Here is a 16,714-nt window from a genome sequence, read left to right as displayed (position 1 = left end):
CGATAAAGGACAATCCCAAAGTATCAATATTAGACTACCAGAAAAAATAGTTCCCTTCTACCTGAATGACTGATTATTGTCATAAACTTTTCCGGGTTTACCAGTTGAGACCCTAGGAAAAGGCGCAGAAGCTTTCAACTTATTTTGGTCTCTTTTGCCCCCTCCTTTAAAGAAAAGACACATCTGACGACTAATCTTCCAGATACAAATTAGTCATTATTTTGTATCTTTTTATTTCAAAGCATGCTGTCAAAAAAACAAACGGAAAGTTGTTACATTGATTCATTTACTACCTGTTCTATTCTAACTGCATACTTAAGTGGGACATAAGGGTTTCTTCTGGAATCAGCAAATTTACCACACCCCTGCATCTTCAGAAATGATCAATTACTCCACACCCTGCAATTACAGTGTTATAAAAAGAGTTAAGGGACTTCCCCGGTGGCACAGTGGTTGAGAGTCTGCCTGCCGATGCAGGGGACACGGGTTCGTGCCCCGGTCCGGGAAGATCCCACATGCCGCGGAGTGGCTGGGCCTGTGAGCCACGGCCGCTGAAATTGCGCATCCGGAGCCTGTGCTCCACAACGGGAGAGGCCACAACAGTGAAAGGCCCACGTACCGCAAAAAAAAAAAAAAAAAAAAATACACTAAAGTTATTTTTAATAAGTTATTCTAACATATACTTCATAATGTGGCAATTACTAGTACCAGTTTATTCTTAACAACAACCAATAACTTCCAACTAGCAATATAAAATGGCAAAGGAGTAAAAAAACAACTATCAAAAGGAAGAAGACAACAGTGTGGTATTGGCATAAAGACAAACAGACCAATAGAATAGAACAGAAAGCCCAGAAATAAATGTTGGACAAGGGTCCAAAAATCACTCAATGGAGAAAGGACCGTCTTTAACAAATGGTGCTAGGAAAACTAGATATTCACATGCAAAAGAATGAAGCTGAATCCTTATCTTACAGCATACACAAAAGTTAACCCAAAATGGATTAAAAACCTAAACGTGAAACCTAAAACTATAAAACTCCTAGAAGAAAACATACGGGAAAAGCTTCATGATATTGGACTTGGCAATGATTTCTTGGCATGATATTGGACTTGGCAATGATTTCTTCTATTCTTTGCAAAAAAAGCAAAAATAGACAAATGGGGCTACATCAAACTAAAACTTTCATGCATCAAAGGACACAATCAACACAGTTAAAAGGCAAATAGCAGAAGAGGAGGAAGTATTTGCAAATCTTATGTCTGATTAGTAGTTAATATATAGAATACATAAAGAACTCCCATAACTGAACAACACTCAATTAAAAAATAAAAAAACGACTTAGACATTCCTCCAATGATAAACAAATGGCCAACAAGCACATGAAAAGATGCTCAACATCACTAATTATCACAGAAATACAAATCAAATTCACAATGAGATATCACATCAACACCGATTAGGATGGCTACTATCAAAAAACCCCAGAAAATAACAAGTTTTGTCAAGGATGAGGTGAAATTGGAACCTTTGTACACTAACTGTGGGATTGTAAAATGGCACAGAAAACCAAATGGAGTATCCTCAAAATATTAAAAATAGAGCTACCATATAACCCAAAAATCCCAGGGACTTCCCTGGTGGTCCGTCCAGTGGTTAAGACTCCGCGCTCCCAATGCAGGGGGCCCAGGTTCAATCCCTGGTCAGGGAACTACATCCTGCATGTCACAACTAAAAGATCCCGCAAGCCTCAATGAAGATCCCACACACAGCCATGAAGATCCCACGTGCTGCAACTAAAACCCAGCACAGCCAAAATAAATAAATATTAAAAACAAAAACAAAAACCCCACTTGAGTATATATCCAAACTAACTGAAAGCCAGGTTTCAAAGAGTTATCTGTATACCCATGTTCATAGCCGCACTATCCACAACCACCAAAGGAGCAACCCAAATGTCCACCAACAGATGAAGAAGTAAATAAAATGTGATATATACATACAATGGAATATCATCAGTCTTTAAAATGAAGGAAATCTTGTCATACACTACATGGATGAACCTTGAGGACATTACGCTAAGTGAAATAAACCAGTCGCAAAAAAGACAAGTACTACATGATTCTATCTAGAGTCGTCCAATTCATAGAAAGAGAAAGCTAAATGGCGGTTATGAGGGTATGAGGGAGTAGAGAGAGGGGGAAAAAAGGAGTTGTTTTAATGGGCATAGTTTCAGATTTGTAAGATGAAAAAGTTCTGGAAATCTGTTAAACCACGTTAATATATGCAACACTACTGAAATGTACACTTAAAAATGGTTAAGAAGGGACTCCCCTGGCGGTCCAGTGGTTAAGATGCTGCACTTCCACTGGAGGGGGCACAGGTTTGATCCCTGGGGGGGGGGCGGGGGGACTAAAATCCTACATGCTGCGCAGCATGGCAAAAAATAAAAAGATTAAGGTAAATTTTATGTGTTTTTACCACAATAAAGCTTTTTTTTTTAAAGGAAGAAGACAGCTAAGCTATAACTAAATTAGAAAAGGCAAGAGACTAGGAATTAGAATTTCCAGATCTTTCTTTCACCATAAGAAGACAAAGTATAGTGTGGTAAATATTAGAAAGAACAAAGGGGTAGAGGAGGGTGAGTCCTACTTCTCTCCCTTAATAGCATGAGATTCTAGGTCAGTCTTACTTTTCTCACTTCCAAATAAGACTAGTAATACTTGTATTATCTGCTTCACAAGGCTGTTGAAAACTTCGGATGAGATAAAAGCATGTGAAAGTCTTAAAAACTATAAATTCACATAAATGAAGATACCACTGCAAACAATTAATTCCCTGGAAATTGTTATTCAAACTTAAGGTGTTATACTTTAAAATTAATAACGAAAATAAAAGTAAACTTTACAATGCATTTAGAATTTGTTTTGCAGAGGTTTTAAGAGGAGGAAGAAAAAAATCTGTTGACATTAACTTCAAAAAACTGGTAATCAATTACCTATCTGAGGGCATTATTTTATTTCTTGACTTTTCCATTTTAGATCTTTTTTGCTATTAGAGAAGATATGGGTTATTATACCAAACATACATGCACAGCTTTCCTCTCATGTGCTCCCAATACAGTTCTATCAGGTTGGGCTTGAATCAATATTCAAGTTTACATTATTATGACCATGTAAACATTTTTTTCAAGCTATCTTGTAAACTATAATTACATTTCCTTGCTTCTCTTTCTTTAAATATTTCATTTTCATATGTTTCGTTGCCTTTGAAAAATGACCCCACATCCTTGAGGTCTTATAAAGGTCCTTCAAAAGCAACTGTCACTCATACTTATCAATTCTATTTTCCCTTCCAGAGCCATCCTTTCTGAAACCATCTAACCTTCTGCAACAGTTTAGACTGGCTTGTCCTGTCTAGGTTTGTCTCTTCATTTTGATCCAAGGAATTCCTTTCACTTGTCCCCTTGGTTGAATCTCATTTATAATAAAATCTTTTTCTTTGTTGATTTACTCCGTTTTGTAGAGAATCATTTCTGTAACTCTGAAAAAGGGTATGTAGGGTGAAAAAAAGACTTTCCAATTCTAAAATCCTCATAACTGAATGACAGATTGTGAGTTTAAAATTCTAGAATGAAAATAATTTTTTCTTAAAAGTTTTCAAGGAATTTATTGTTTCCTAGCATCTGACATTGCTGTTGAGAACATCTGATGTCTTTTTACTTCTTATCCTCGACATGTAACCTTTTTTCCTCCACAGAAGCTTTTAGTTTCTGTTTATCCCAGGTGTTCTGAAATTGCATAATAATATGTGCCCTAAGGTGAGTCTTTTCCATTCATTCTGCAAGGCATTCATTTGGAAGGCCTATTTTAATCTATTTACATCATTCAGTTCTTATGTTCTGTATCTATTATTTATTTGATAATTTCCTCCTACTGATTTTCTCTTTGTTGAATTCACACTGCTCAGGTGTTGGACCTCCCGGATTGATCCTCTACTTTTCTTAGCTTTCCCCACATTTTTCTTCTAACCCTCTGATTCATTCTACTCTGCCATAACTCTTTTACTGGATTTTTAATGTGAGTCAAATTTTTTTTTTTTTTTTTTTTGCGGTATGCAGGCCTCTCACTGTTGCGGCCTCTCCCCTTGCGGAGCACAGGCTCCGGACGCACAGGCTCAGCGGCCATGGCTCATGGGCCCAGCCACTCCACGGCATGTGGGATCTTCCCGGAGTGGGGCACAAACCCATGTCCCCTGCATCGGCAGGCGGACTCTCAACCACTGTGTCACCAGGGGAAGCCCTGTGAGTCAAATTTTTAACTTCCATTTTTTATTCTCTGAGTAATCAATATTCCTTTTTCACTGCCGTATCTCCTGCTATCTCTCTATAATTTACTTTAAATTTTCTTCTGTTCTCAGCACTACCTGTCTCTTCTGAGTGTCTTTTGACTACTTATTTTGGTCTCTCAAGTACAGTGATCTTCAAACTTCTGTTCAAGAATAAGTGTGAGGTGTTACAAAACAAATTAGAGGCTGGATAAAGCTTGGCAACTGGTGGGCCTCAGTGCAGGATGGCATTCTTTTTTTTTTGGCCACATCATGCAGCTTGCAGGATCTTAGCTCCCAGACCAGGAATGAAACCCATGACCTTAGCAGTGAAAGTGCAGAGTCCTAACGACTGGGAATGCCCAATGATGGCATTCTTTGACGGGGGAACCCACTAAATGTCAGTGCTCTACATTATGTCCCTTGGGTTAAGTTTTCCCAAAGAAGAATGTTTCAACTTAAGTAAGGCAACAAGCATTCTGGGAGCAAAGAAGACAAACAGGGCTGGTGATTTCACCATTCAATATATAAACTTTCCTTCAACTTCCCATTTTCGCTAAGACCCTTCACCCCTGCCCCACCTCCCAACAGCTGTGTTAACTTCTCTGCTTTTGCCCTCTTCAAATAACGAACATCCAGTTTTTTGCTGGCTATACTAGATGGAGAAGGAAAATCTAGGGTCTAGGCTACTCTAGACTTTTAACAAATCTTACAATTTTTAGTTGCATTCAGCACTCCTATCTTCAGAGGCCCTTGGAACCTGAAATTCCTGAGCCTTTCTGGGATTTCGTGGGAATATCCATCTTGTTTCTTATTAACTTCCCTCTCTGCAGACACAGAGCTGAACGCAAAAAAGTGAAAACCTAAGTTAATCAGTTAAAACTGGTCCATCTGCTTTCTTCCAAAACGTTGAATTCTCATCTGTTGATACCTCCTCTTCTGTTCTTTGTCCTTTTGGGTTTATACTATTTTATTTATTTTTTACTTTATCTGATTTATATTTTTCATTTATTTTACTGAATTTAGGTATACAAATTACTCTATGCTGAACCCCTTTTATTTAGTATTTTTAAAAATCTCTAACCAATATCATTTCCTAGTGTAATAATATTAATTCAACAGCTATTTAATGAGCTAATTCTGTGTGTCAGACACTACTATTCTAAGCACTGGAAATTTAGCTGTGAACGAAACAAAGTCCCTGCTCTCAAGGAGCTGACGTTCCAGTGGGGAGATAGAGACTTTTTTTAATCTAACTATATTTCTAATATGTATGTGGTACCAAGTGCTAAGAACAAAATAAAAGAGAGGATGAGGTAGTAAGAAAGCCAGTCATGCAGCTGTCTGGAGGAAGAAAATGACAGGCAGCAGAAAGAGCAAGTTCTGAGATAAGTAAGTGCCTTGCCTGGCATGTTCACAGAAAAACAGATCAGCAAGAAGGGCAGTATGGCTGGATTTGCTTAAATATTCCTCAATTTGACTTGAGTTCTTTCTAAGATTTGGCTTTACTAAGTATATCACAGTAAACTCCCTCATGTAAATGCCTATTTGTAAAAAGCAATTTCCTTTGAGTTATATTCTCAAAATTCAGTATGTAGCATAAACCATAAAGTTAAGCACAGCTTTGACCTATGTTTAAAAGAAAATATTCTAGAATTTCTCCTTAAGAAATAATGATGAATCTACAGGCAAATTATTAGAAGTATTAGACTTACAAAGTTATTGGCTAAAAGAGAAATATGTAAGAATAAGTAACATTTCTATCATTAGAAATAATTTTTAAAGGCCATATGAAAGAATTAATCATGAACAACCATGTTCTACTGCAGTATTTTTCCTAAGAAAATAACCATTTGTTGGTACACTATGTAGTCCAGCCCATATCACTCCAATGAAAATACTAATTTCTCATATTGACCTAGCTGCCACAACCAACGGTGGGTCAGGCTTTATCCTCCTAGATCTCCATTAATGCCCTATTTCCTTCTTAAAATTCTTTATACCTCCAAGAAGTAAATCTATTATGTTACCATTCTCCCAATCCCCTCACCTCTTCTATTCTTTATTATTTTTTTAAATTTCTATTTTATATTGGAGTATAGTTGATTTACAACGTGTATGTTAGTTTCAGATGTACAGCAAAGTGATTTAGCTATATATACATATATCTATTCTTTTTCAGATTCTTTTCCCATATAGGTTATCACAAAGTATTGAGTAGTTTCCCTGTGCTGTACAGTAGGTGCTGTTGATTATCTATTTTACATATGTAGTGTGTATATGTTAACCCCAACCTTCTAATTTACCCCTTCCCCCCCACCTTTCCTCTTTGGTAACCAAGTTTGTTTTCTATGTCTGTGAGTCTATTTCTGCTTTGTAAATAAGTTCATTTGTATCATTTTTTAGATTCCATATATAAGACATATCATATATTTGTCTTTCTCTGTCTGACTGACTTCACTTAGTATGATAATCTCTAGGTCTAGGCATGTTGCTGCAAATGGCATTACTTCATTCTTTTTTATGGCTGAGTAATATTCCACTGATATGTACAACATCTTCTTTAACCATCCGTCTGTCCATGGACATTTAGGTTACTTCCATGTGTTGGCTATTGTAAACAGTGCTGCAATGAACACTGGGATGCATGTATCTTTTCAAATTATGGTTTTCTCCAGATACATGCCCAGGAGTGCTTTTGCTGGATCATATGGCAGCTCTATTTATAGTTTTTTAAGGCACCTCCATACTGCTCTCCATAGTGGCTGTGCCAATTTACATTCCCACCAACAGTGTCGGACAGTTCCCTTTTCTCCACACCCTCTCCAGCATTTATTTTCTGTAGACTTTTTGATGATGGCCATTCTGACCAGTGCTGAGGTGATACCTCACTGTAGTTTTGATTTGCATTTCTCTAATAATTAGCAATGCTGAGCATCTTTTCACGTGCTTTTTGGCCACCTGTATGTCTTCTTTGGAGAAAAGATCTGCCCATTTTTTTTGACTGGGTTGTTTGTTTTTCTAATATTGAGCTGCATGAGCTGTTTGTATATTTTGGAGATTAATACCTTGTTGGCCACATTGTTTGCAAATATTTTCTCCCATTCTGTGGGCTGTCTTTGTGTTTTATTTACAGTTTCCTTTGCTGTACAAAAGCTTTTAAGTTTAATTAGGTCCCAATTGTTTATTTTTGTTTTTATTTTCCTTATTTTAGGAGGTGGATCCAAAAAGATATTGCTGCAATTCATCCTGAAAAGTGCTGTTCTGCCTATGTTTTCCTCTAAGAGTTTTCCCTCACCTCTTGTATAATCTTCCCTCCCTTTTGCTCTCAAAGTATTTGTTCTGTACCCCTATTATAGCACTCCTATAAAAGCTGAAATACATAACCATTTTTTGTCTTTTGCTCTCTAAGTATTTGTTCTGCACCTCTATTATAGCACTCTTATAAGAGCTATATTATTTGTCCTCCTCCTTACCTTGGTCACAATGGATGAAGTATCTCTGCTGCTACAAAAGGTCAAACCCTGAATTCATGACTTGGATCACTTCTCCCACCCATCTTCTCAAGAATGTTGCTTCTTAAATTATCTTCACTCTCTCCTTATCAGTTTCTCTCAGTATATTAGATTACTTCCATTAGCCTTCAAACATGTAAAAATATCTCTCATCTTTTATCTAATAATTTATAATATACATACTATAATTTAGTTTAAAAACAACCAAAGGACAATCATAAGCTATGTTAAGGATTTGGATTTTGTTCCAAATACAACGGGAAGACAATGAAGTTGTCTACTTCTACACCCTCCATTTACTCGTAAATTTGAATTCTTCTTTATCACGATTCTGAAATTCCCCCAAGATCACAATCTCCTTGTTTATAAATCCAACTGGACATGTTCTGATTCATCTTTCTGATCTGCTCATCATAGCATCCAACAGTAATGATGACTTCCTCCCTGAAAGGCTCTCTCTTCTTGCCCTTTACTGACATATCACAGTCACCTAGTTTTGTTGTGTTTTCCAGTTCAGCTCATTTCAGCTTCAAGGCCTTAGTGTATGCAGTTTCTTCTACCTGGAATGCTCTCCCACCCCTGTACCTCACCCCCACACTCCCACTCAGAGCCTTCAACCTAACTGAAGCCCACTCATTAATCTGGGCACATTTAAACGTCCCTTCCAGAAAAGTATTCCCATACCCTCCAAATTAGTTAGGTTCCCCCAATGATGCTTCCATAGCATCCTTTTTCCCCATAGCACACATCACATTTGTGATACTCATTCAATGTCTATCTTCCTTTGTCTCAAATTCCCTGAGAATAAGAACCAGGTCTACAAATACGTAGAGATACAGTACACACGCAGGCCTAGTACACACTTAATTCATTGTATGATAAACAAAAAGCATCACAGGCCTTACCCTCCACCCAGAGTCCTAAACCTAGTTTATTACTTTCATAATCAATTGGAAAGTTGTATAATAAAGTGCTTGGGCTTTAGAGCCTGATAGAACTGAATTAAAGATCTGGCCCAGTTTCTCATTAGGGAACTTTGAGCTAGTTACTTAACCTCTCTAAACCTCATCCACAAATAATCACACATACCTTGCTATAAAGATTAACTATCCTCTTCTTTTATACTGCTACTGTTACCATATAAATAATTATTCTCTCCCCTCTTGAATAATGTTTTTCAAACATTATTCAGAATGCTTCAAACCAGCTTATTTTTTTTAAAAGGAAAAATACAGAGTAGAAAAAATACATCAGAGTGCAATGTACACGTTAAGGGCATACTGTTGAAATACACACAGAATTCAACTATTGGATTATTGGATTGAAATGTTACACGTACATCCTATTATGGGTTGCAGTCAAAAAATTTGAAAAACATTGCTACACTATTGCTACAGATAAATTAATATTATTAGAATATTAAATTCAGTGAGATAAGGGCCCTTGGTTTTGTTCACTACTATGTCCCTAGAACCTAAAACTGTCTAGTATAAAACAGCACATAAATATTTGTTGAAAGACTTGAATGATATATCTGGTCCCAATTTAACTTTTCAAACATATTAATTCTACATTAATCCTGTCATTTACAGAGGACAACACGTTCTCATGCCTGAGCCTGGGCTCATGCTATTCTCTCAGAGTAACAAGTTTCCTCCTTTTCTCAACTCACTAAGCTACTCAATGCCCTTTTACTACTCTGTACTTTCTTATATAAAACCATATGAGAGGCATAAAGTCCACAAGTATAAAAGAAAACATGATATATTAAAAGTGAATATGCAGTACATGAAAAAATACAGTTCTACATCAAGTTCATACAGTTCAAGTTTTAGTTCAGTTATGACATACATCTGACTAACAATTCAGCATGCCATCTTAAAATTTAAAAGCTCTTTTGGAGGATGACTTAAAAAACCCATACTCAATTAAAAATGAAAAGTCTGATCTATTACCTTCTTTTTTCTCTCTCTATAGGCATTTATGCTGACAGAGGTACTCAAAATCATACCACTGATTATTCTTTTCATAAAGAGGGCAACACATAAAAATCTTAAGTCATCACTAAGGAATGAAAGTCAGGAATTTGAGTACTGCAATCAACTAGCTTTGCAATCCAGAAGTCACTCTGTGCCTCATCCACACATAAGCCAATTTGAAAACTCAAAGTGTTTAGAAGAAAAGAGGCTATCATAACCACTAGTTTTGGAAACTGTTTTCAGAGGCTGAGCAGAATGTTCACACATTGACCTTTTTAAAGTTTCCACGTATTAAGCACTTACTATGTTCCAGAAATTGGGCTTTATTTATTTACATAAATGTTTCTATCATCTTTGGTCTTTGAAAAAAAAAAAAAACACCATTTGGCTGGAACTACTTTCTTCCCCCTTTGGCTACTTTTCAAAAAAAATTAAAATCCTATGTTTTATGCAGAATTATTTGTTAGCATACCATAGAAGGTCCTGTTCTTTCTCTCTCTTCTTTTTTTTAGGTTATTACAAAATACTGAATGCAGTTCCCTGTGCTATACAGTAGGACCTTGTTTATCTATTTTATACATAGTAATTTGTATCTGCTAATCTTTCTCTTGAAAAAAAGCCACACACACTTTTTATCTTTCCCATATTCAACTACAAGTAAGCAAGTAAAAAGACTACCAAATATTCTGACACTAAAAAAATTCTGCTTTTCAATTCTCACTTCAAATATCTCTCACCACCTACTAATTAGCCATCTTTGGTAACCCCTAATTATTCCAGAGTTCACAATCTTAAAAACTTGTCTTCTTTAGTACAACTCCTTTCATTCACTTTATCCCTACCAGAGGCTGAAGAGTGGAAAATTCCAACTTTTGCAATTTTAGAATGAGGTTATAAAGGGGGGGTGGGAAGGGACACCTGACAGTAGTTGCTTGTTTTTTTTCAATCCACTTAAGCTATCTAAGCCAAAAACACTTAAGTTCCAACATGAGTTTCATATTTCCCTGTATGAAACCTGCTTTCTTAGGTTTCAACCTTTACAACTGTAAAAAGAAAAGTGTTATGTATTTCTGAACAAGGATCAGTTGCCAAATAACATGACGTCCTCAAAGAAAAGGCAACATGAATATTAAACTAAAATTTTAGTCGGCATAAATATAGTACATAATATGGTACTTAATAACACATTAAGAGCAGTACTACTAATTAACTTAAAGATGTGATTTTTGGAACGAGAAAAACATCAGTGTTGGTCTCCGGCTACAAAAGGTAAACATTATTCTTTAATGTTTGGTTTTTCTGCTTCTACCCTATCCTGCCAAAAGCTTTAGCTGATCTTTGGGGTGCTGTGACTCAGGGTCCCAGAGTGTGGCTCTGGTCAGAACGCGAAACGCGCCCTACAAGGCGCCTCAAAGTTTAACACAATTTGTATTATATTCTCCCAATCCTCTGGGGCCCTTCCACTTCCAGCCGTCCCAGCCACAGTGATTCCGAACTCTCGGGAAAGCTTTAGACTTACCCCCAAATCTCTTCCTAAATCAAGGTGGCGGCCCACATTTCCCCTACCGTCCTGAAGCACCGGCAGACAAACGTGGGGTCTAAGAAAAGAAACCTCGCACCGCTCCACCCAACAGGTGGGAAGGAGGAAGGATGGACAGCTGGGCCGCGAGGCCAACGCAGGCCTCAAACAGGGCGGGAGTGGGAGGCCGCAGCCCTAGCGCGGCCTGAAACAAGGCAGGCGCCTTGCTGCCCCGCGTACCACCCACACCGGCCAATTCCAAGGCGCCCGCCCCAGCAGACCTGACGATGGATGCCACTCAATGCCATGAGCCGCAGTGTGGGCCAACCGAGCCGAAGAGGGCACTTCCACCGTCTCTGTCCCCACAAACACCGGAGCTGACGCCACCAGCGCCACGGCCGCCTCGTCGAGAGTGCGGCGCGCATGCGTCGGTGTCCCCGGAGGCGAGGAAGTCACGTGGTTGAGCAGCGCGCAGGCCTCGCCCTCCGCGGGATCCGGCGGGGGTCGGTCCTGCCCGGCCACGCCTCGCCCAGCCCCGCTCCTCCCAGCCCAGCCCAGCCCAGCCCCGTCCCCGCCCTGCCGCCACGGAGGGCGGGGCCGCTGCTCCAATTCAGTTTTTCCTCCTTTACGGGAACTTGCAGAGCCGAGGGAGAGTGTTCAGGGCCTTCCACACCCCTGATTTTAAACACAGACAGCGCCCCGCCCAGTCAAAGAAAAATACTGTTACTATTTTTGGGCAAACAACTGCCTAGGCTCCACGCCTCTACTTAAAAGTGGTCAGAAATTCAGCCTTAAACTCCTAAATCTCACGATAGTTTGGACTCTGGGTCCACCCAGGTTTCCTGAAGGTGAAACAATAGTGGAGTTAGGGGCTTGAGGAACTGATTATTAAAGGGATATGTAAAATTATTCCCTGGACAAATGAAGGCTGCATCATTTTGATAATCTTAGCAGTACTCTTCAGCTATACTCCCATCCTCAGTTTAAAAAAAAAAATTTTTTTTTTTTTCAAATCTGGCCTCTCTCCTGTTTATATTTCGAGGTTCCTGAATTCACCAACAATTTACCAGGCAATCGCTTGTTCAAGATTCAATAGTATCATAACTGGGCTGCAATTTCCTCCTCTGGAATCTGTCTGCTTCCAGAAATATTTCTCTGCAAGATGATGTTTTCTGTCTATTAACCTGTTAATCATAAATCCCCTCAACAGCTCCTTTGCTTCCAAATATCAAAACCAGTCTTATCTTTCACTTACATCAAACTGCATCTAGTTGCAGCTTTCCCTTTGCATTGCCTCTTCTACTCTTCAAGCTAACTTTTCTGAATTCTCTGACAGTGCAGCCATGCTTTTTACTGGTGTACCCAGTGACGTTTATGTTCACTATGGGAAGGAGCAGTTAAGTGTCTCTGATATATTGGGAAGGCATGCAGACTTGGCCACAAACAGTCATTCAGTGGCTCTGAGTGCCACAGCTTTCACTCCTCTCCTGGTTCTTTTCAAACTTTCCTAAAGTAATCTCAAATTCTTCATCAGTAAATAAGATTATCTTTGAGATTCTCATCTCCTCTAAGAGCCATTTTCTAAAACTCTACCTGCTTCTTCAGTTTTATTCACTGTAGATTCATTGTTTCCCTTTATCTGCTTTTCTACATCTTAACCTTTCAAGCCAGTACTATTGCTTTCACGGTCCTGCTTAAAAACCTTCACTGGTTTCCCCCAATGCTTTTAAGAAAAACCTAAACATTTTAGCATTGAAAATATACTCCTTCGTAATAACACCAGCCCTCTTACTGGTTTCTGCCTTCCCATAAATTTACAAAACCCACTGTTCCCTTTTAAGTGTCTATGTCCCTTTTATGTGTCTCAACCTTTCAGTGTGTTTTCCTCTGTCTACAGTGCTTGCTCTCCTCACAGGTGAAAACTTAATTTTTTTTTTTTTTTACTTGATGTAGCTTTAGTTGACTTTAAAAGAAATTGTATGTCACAATTATAAGCTTTGGGAAGAAAAAAAAGATATTATACCAAATAGTGCAGTTTACAGGGTGGCAAGTTCTAAAATACAGTATTTAAAGTCAGGTGATTCAGAAACAGAACAAAAAGTTGGGACAGATGGGAAAAGGTGTTGTTTATTAATGTAATGGATTTCTTCCATTTACCTCTCCAAATCAACTGTCCACCTTTCTCTATCTTGACCTTTGCTCGCTGGTTCCTGGTTGGGTCTGGCCAACACGGTCCTGGAAGAACAGAAGGGAGGAGTGAGGTCAGAGTATTTATTCCCCTAGCTCCTTCCATGTGGTCTCCGTATCACTTTCTTCTTCCAGATTCCAGGTTTCCCTAAACCATTGTAAATAGTCCCTTATTAACCACTTCTCAAATTACCCTGATGTTGATAAGCCATGTATTTCCTTCTGGGATTGTGACTGATAAAAGAGCAAAAAACTTCTTATACCCAGTGTTAGTCGCAGCTTCTTTCTGGACTATTCAGTAAAGATTCCTGTTTATTCTGTTCAAAATGTAACATGCAATGAAAAAGCGCATAAAACACCACATGGCTCATTTATTACAGAACATATTTTCTCTAGGGAATGCTATTTGTTCATTTACATCATAAATAAATCCATCATTGAATAGTGGTGGCTCTTGTATTAGTTCAAAACATTTAGACTCCTGTATTTAGTGTTCTTTCTTACTGGTTAAAGCAAATAAAATTGTGGCTCTAGGAGATTTAAATCCAAACACAATATGGATATTGTCCCTCTCTACTATTATATGATCTGTGAGATTTAGTTCAAATGGTATCGCCTCAGTTCAGTCTTCCTGAGAGTTATTTGGATCCTACAATGCTCCAATTTGAATAATTTATTTTTTATTTTATTACTTATTTTGGCTGCGCCGGGTCTTCGTTGCACCATGCGGGATCGTTTAGTTGCGGTATGCGGGCTTCTTAGTTGCAGCATGCATGTGGGATCTAGTTCCCTGACCAAGGATTGAACCTGGGCCCCCTGCATTGGGAGCCCATAGTCTTACCCACTGGACCACCAGGGAAGTCCCCTGAATAATTTGTTAAATTGTTAATCTGTGTAATGTGTTCCCAGCTGTAGAAATGTCAAAATGAAAGAAAGAGGGAGATTTGCATTTTAATTTCCCCCACCCCTGCCCCAATTTCCCTATTCCAAGCCTTTTTGTTCTCTTGTCACAGGGCTATGAAACTGTATCTGTAATTGGTCATGACTTCCTATAGCAGGTCCTAGGGGATAAAAATCCAAATCCTTGCGTTTACCATTTTGTTCTTGTTCTTACCTCTACTTTTATCTGGAACCTCTCCGTCCTGCTCACTGTGACACATGGAAGATTGACTTCTTTCATCTTCTTAGTTTCTGATCTTTGCAGGTACTTAGAATGTGCTTTTCCCTTCTTTTCTCATTGTCGAATAACTCAATCTTCAGAACTTATTTGAAATGTTGCTTCCTTGAAGATATCTTCTCTGATCCCACAAGCCTGGGTTATGATACTGTTATTTTGCCCATTAAAAATCATGATACCTACATTTTCATTATGGATTTTATCTTTACTAGACATGGAGTGTTGGATATAGTATGTTGCAAGATTGAAGTAAGGCTGTATGTTGTTATAAGTTAGGGACTAGGAAATTTCTACATTCTTCACAAATAATGCTGCAAAAAGAGAATAATGTGAATGCAAGAAGAGGATAGGGGTTATTCTTTCAGGGTGATTGAGTTTTCAGGCTTTAATAGCTAAATCAACTGGGGTACCAGGAACGGCTTGTGAAAGAGATTGCTGATATTTGCAAATATATATTGTGTGTGTATGTGTATGTGTATTGCTGTTTAGCTACTGTTTATGTATTCCATGTATATTCATACATATACTCTTTTTTTTCTTTATTTTTGGCTGTGTTGGATCTTCGTTGCTGCACGCGGGCTCTCTCTAGTTGCAGCAAGCAGGGGCTACTCTTCGTTGTGGTGAATGGGCTTCTCATTGCAGTGGCTTCTCTTGTTGCAGAGCACAGGCTCTAGGCGCACGGGCTTCAGTAGTTGTGGCACGCGGTCTCAGCAGTTGTGGCTCACGGGCTCTAGAGCACAGGCTCAGTAGTTGTGGCGCATGGGCTTAGTTGCTCCGCGGCATGTGGGATCTTCCCGGGCCAGGGCTCGAACCCCTGTCCCCTGCATTGGCTGGTGGATTCTTAACCACCAGGGAAGCCCCATACTACTCTTTTAAGTATATTCATATTGCTGTGTTAGGTATATATTTTGCTTTTTAAAGTTTTTTTTTTTTCTTCAGGTATCAGGTAATAATGTGCCCAACTCCAGGAGCTGAATCATAGTCAATACAAACCAACTGTGGTAATCCCATTCCTATTTGCCAATGACTGATTGAGGGATAGAAGGGGTGACCCAATTCTGGTCAACGAGACATAAAGAGAAATTGGCTGTTTCTATGGGTGAAGGAGAGAGAAACTAGTTCTAGACATTATTTGAGCCCTGAATCAAGCCAGCTTTGAAGCCAGAGACTTTGACTTCTGTTATAAGCATCAATAAAAATAATTTTCCTTTTTGCTCATGCCAGTTGGGTTTTTTCTTTCCTTTTCTCTTTCTTCTCTTCCCTTCCCTCCTTCCTCCTTCCTTTCTTTTTATCCTCTTGGCCATAGATTTAATAAATGTAAAGCTGTAATTTAAATTCAGAACTCTGCCGGAATCCCCTGGCGGTCCAGTGGTTAGGACTCTTGTGCTTTCACTGCCGATGGCCCAGTTCGATCCCTAGTCGAGGAAGTAAGATCCCACAGGCCTGGCGGCGCGGCCATCAATCAATCAATCAATCAATTCAGAACTGCCTTCAGAGTCAGTTCTCTCACAGGGGTCTGAAAGCATTACATTCCTCTTTTTTCCACCACCTGCTTCTCCTCCAGTGTTCTCCATTTCAGTTAATGGCATCAGCATTCACCAGTCTCTAGTGTGAGAAACTTCTTTAACTTTGACTCCTTTATGTTCCAAATCTACGTATGTCATCAATTTAGTCAGTCCTGCCATCAGAATACCTTTCAGATCTATTCTTTCAATTCTCACTCCTGTTATACTATTCTTTAGACCTTTACTATCTAGAATCTGGCTCTGAGCCCTGGATAGTAAGTAGATCACTATACTCTTTCCTATTGAAACTTGCTAGAACCTCACAATCTTTTTCAACACATTGAACAGGCAGACCTTATCTATCCATTAGGCTGGGACATCCTATGAAATCCATTTGCCACAGGAGGCCTTTGGATCGGTGTTTCCATCCAACTATCCCTCTTCTGCTAGTTAACTTTTAAAATACACCACCCCCACCCTTGAAAACATTGCTCCAGAATAAATT

At 38.8% G+C, this 16,714-nt stretch overlaps 1 protein-coding gene across 4 annotated transcripts in view; it reads right to left on the bottom strand.

Annotated features, from left to right (window-relative positions):
* Positions 1-11,772, bottom strand: part of PRPF39 (pre-mRNA processing factor 39) — a 37,291-nt gene extending 25,519 nt beyond the window's left edge. For 2 of the 4 annotated variants that reach the window (XM_032621614.1, XM_032621613.1), the window contains exon 1: positions 11,622-11,772. The gene's annotated coding sequence lies outside the window, so the exon portion shown is untranslated. The remainder of the gene's footprint in view (positions 1-11,621) is intronic. The other 2 variants (XM_032621617.1, XM_032621615.1) reach the window with 1 other exon arrangement.
* Positions 11,773-16,714: the final 4,942 nt, after the last annotated feature.

The sequence above is a fragment of the Phocoena sinus genome, chromosome 2 (assembly GCF_008692025.1).
Source record: "Phocoena sinus isolate mPhoSin1 chromosome 2, mPhoSin1.pri, whole genome shotgun sequence".
In the NCBI taxonomy this organism is placed as follows: Eukaryota; Metazoa; Chordata; class Mammalia; order Artiodactyla; family Phocoenidae; genus Phocoena; species Phocoena sinus.
This window is presented reverse-complemented; position numbering and strand designations above follow the sequence as displayed.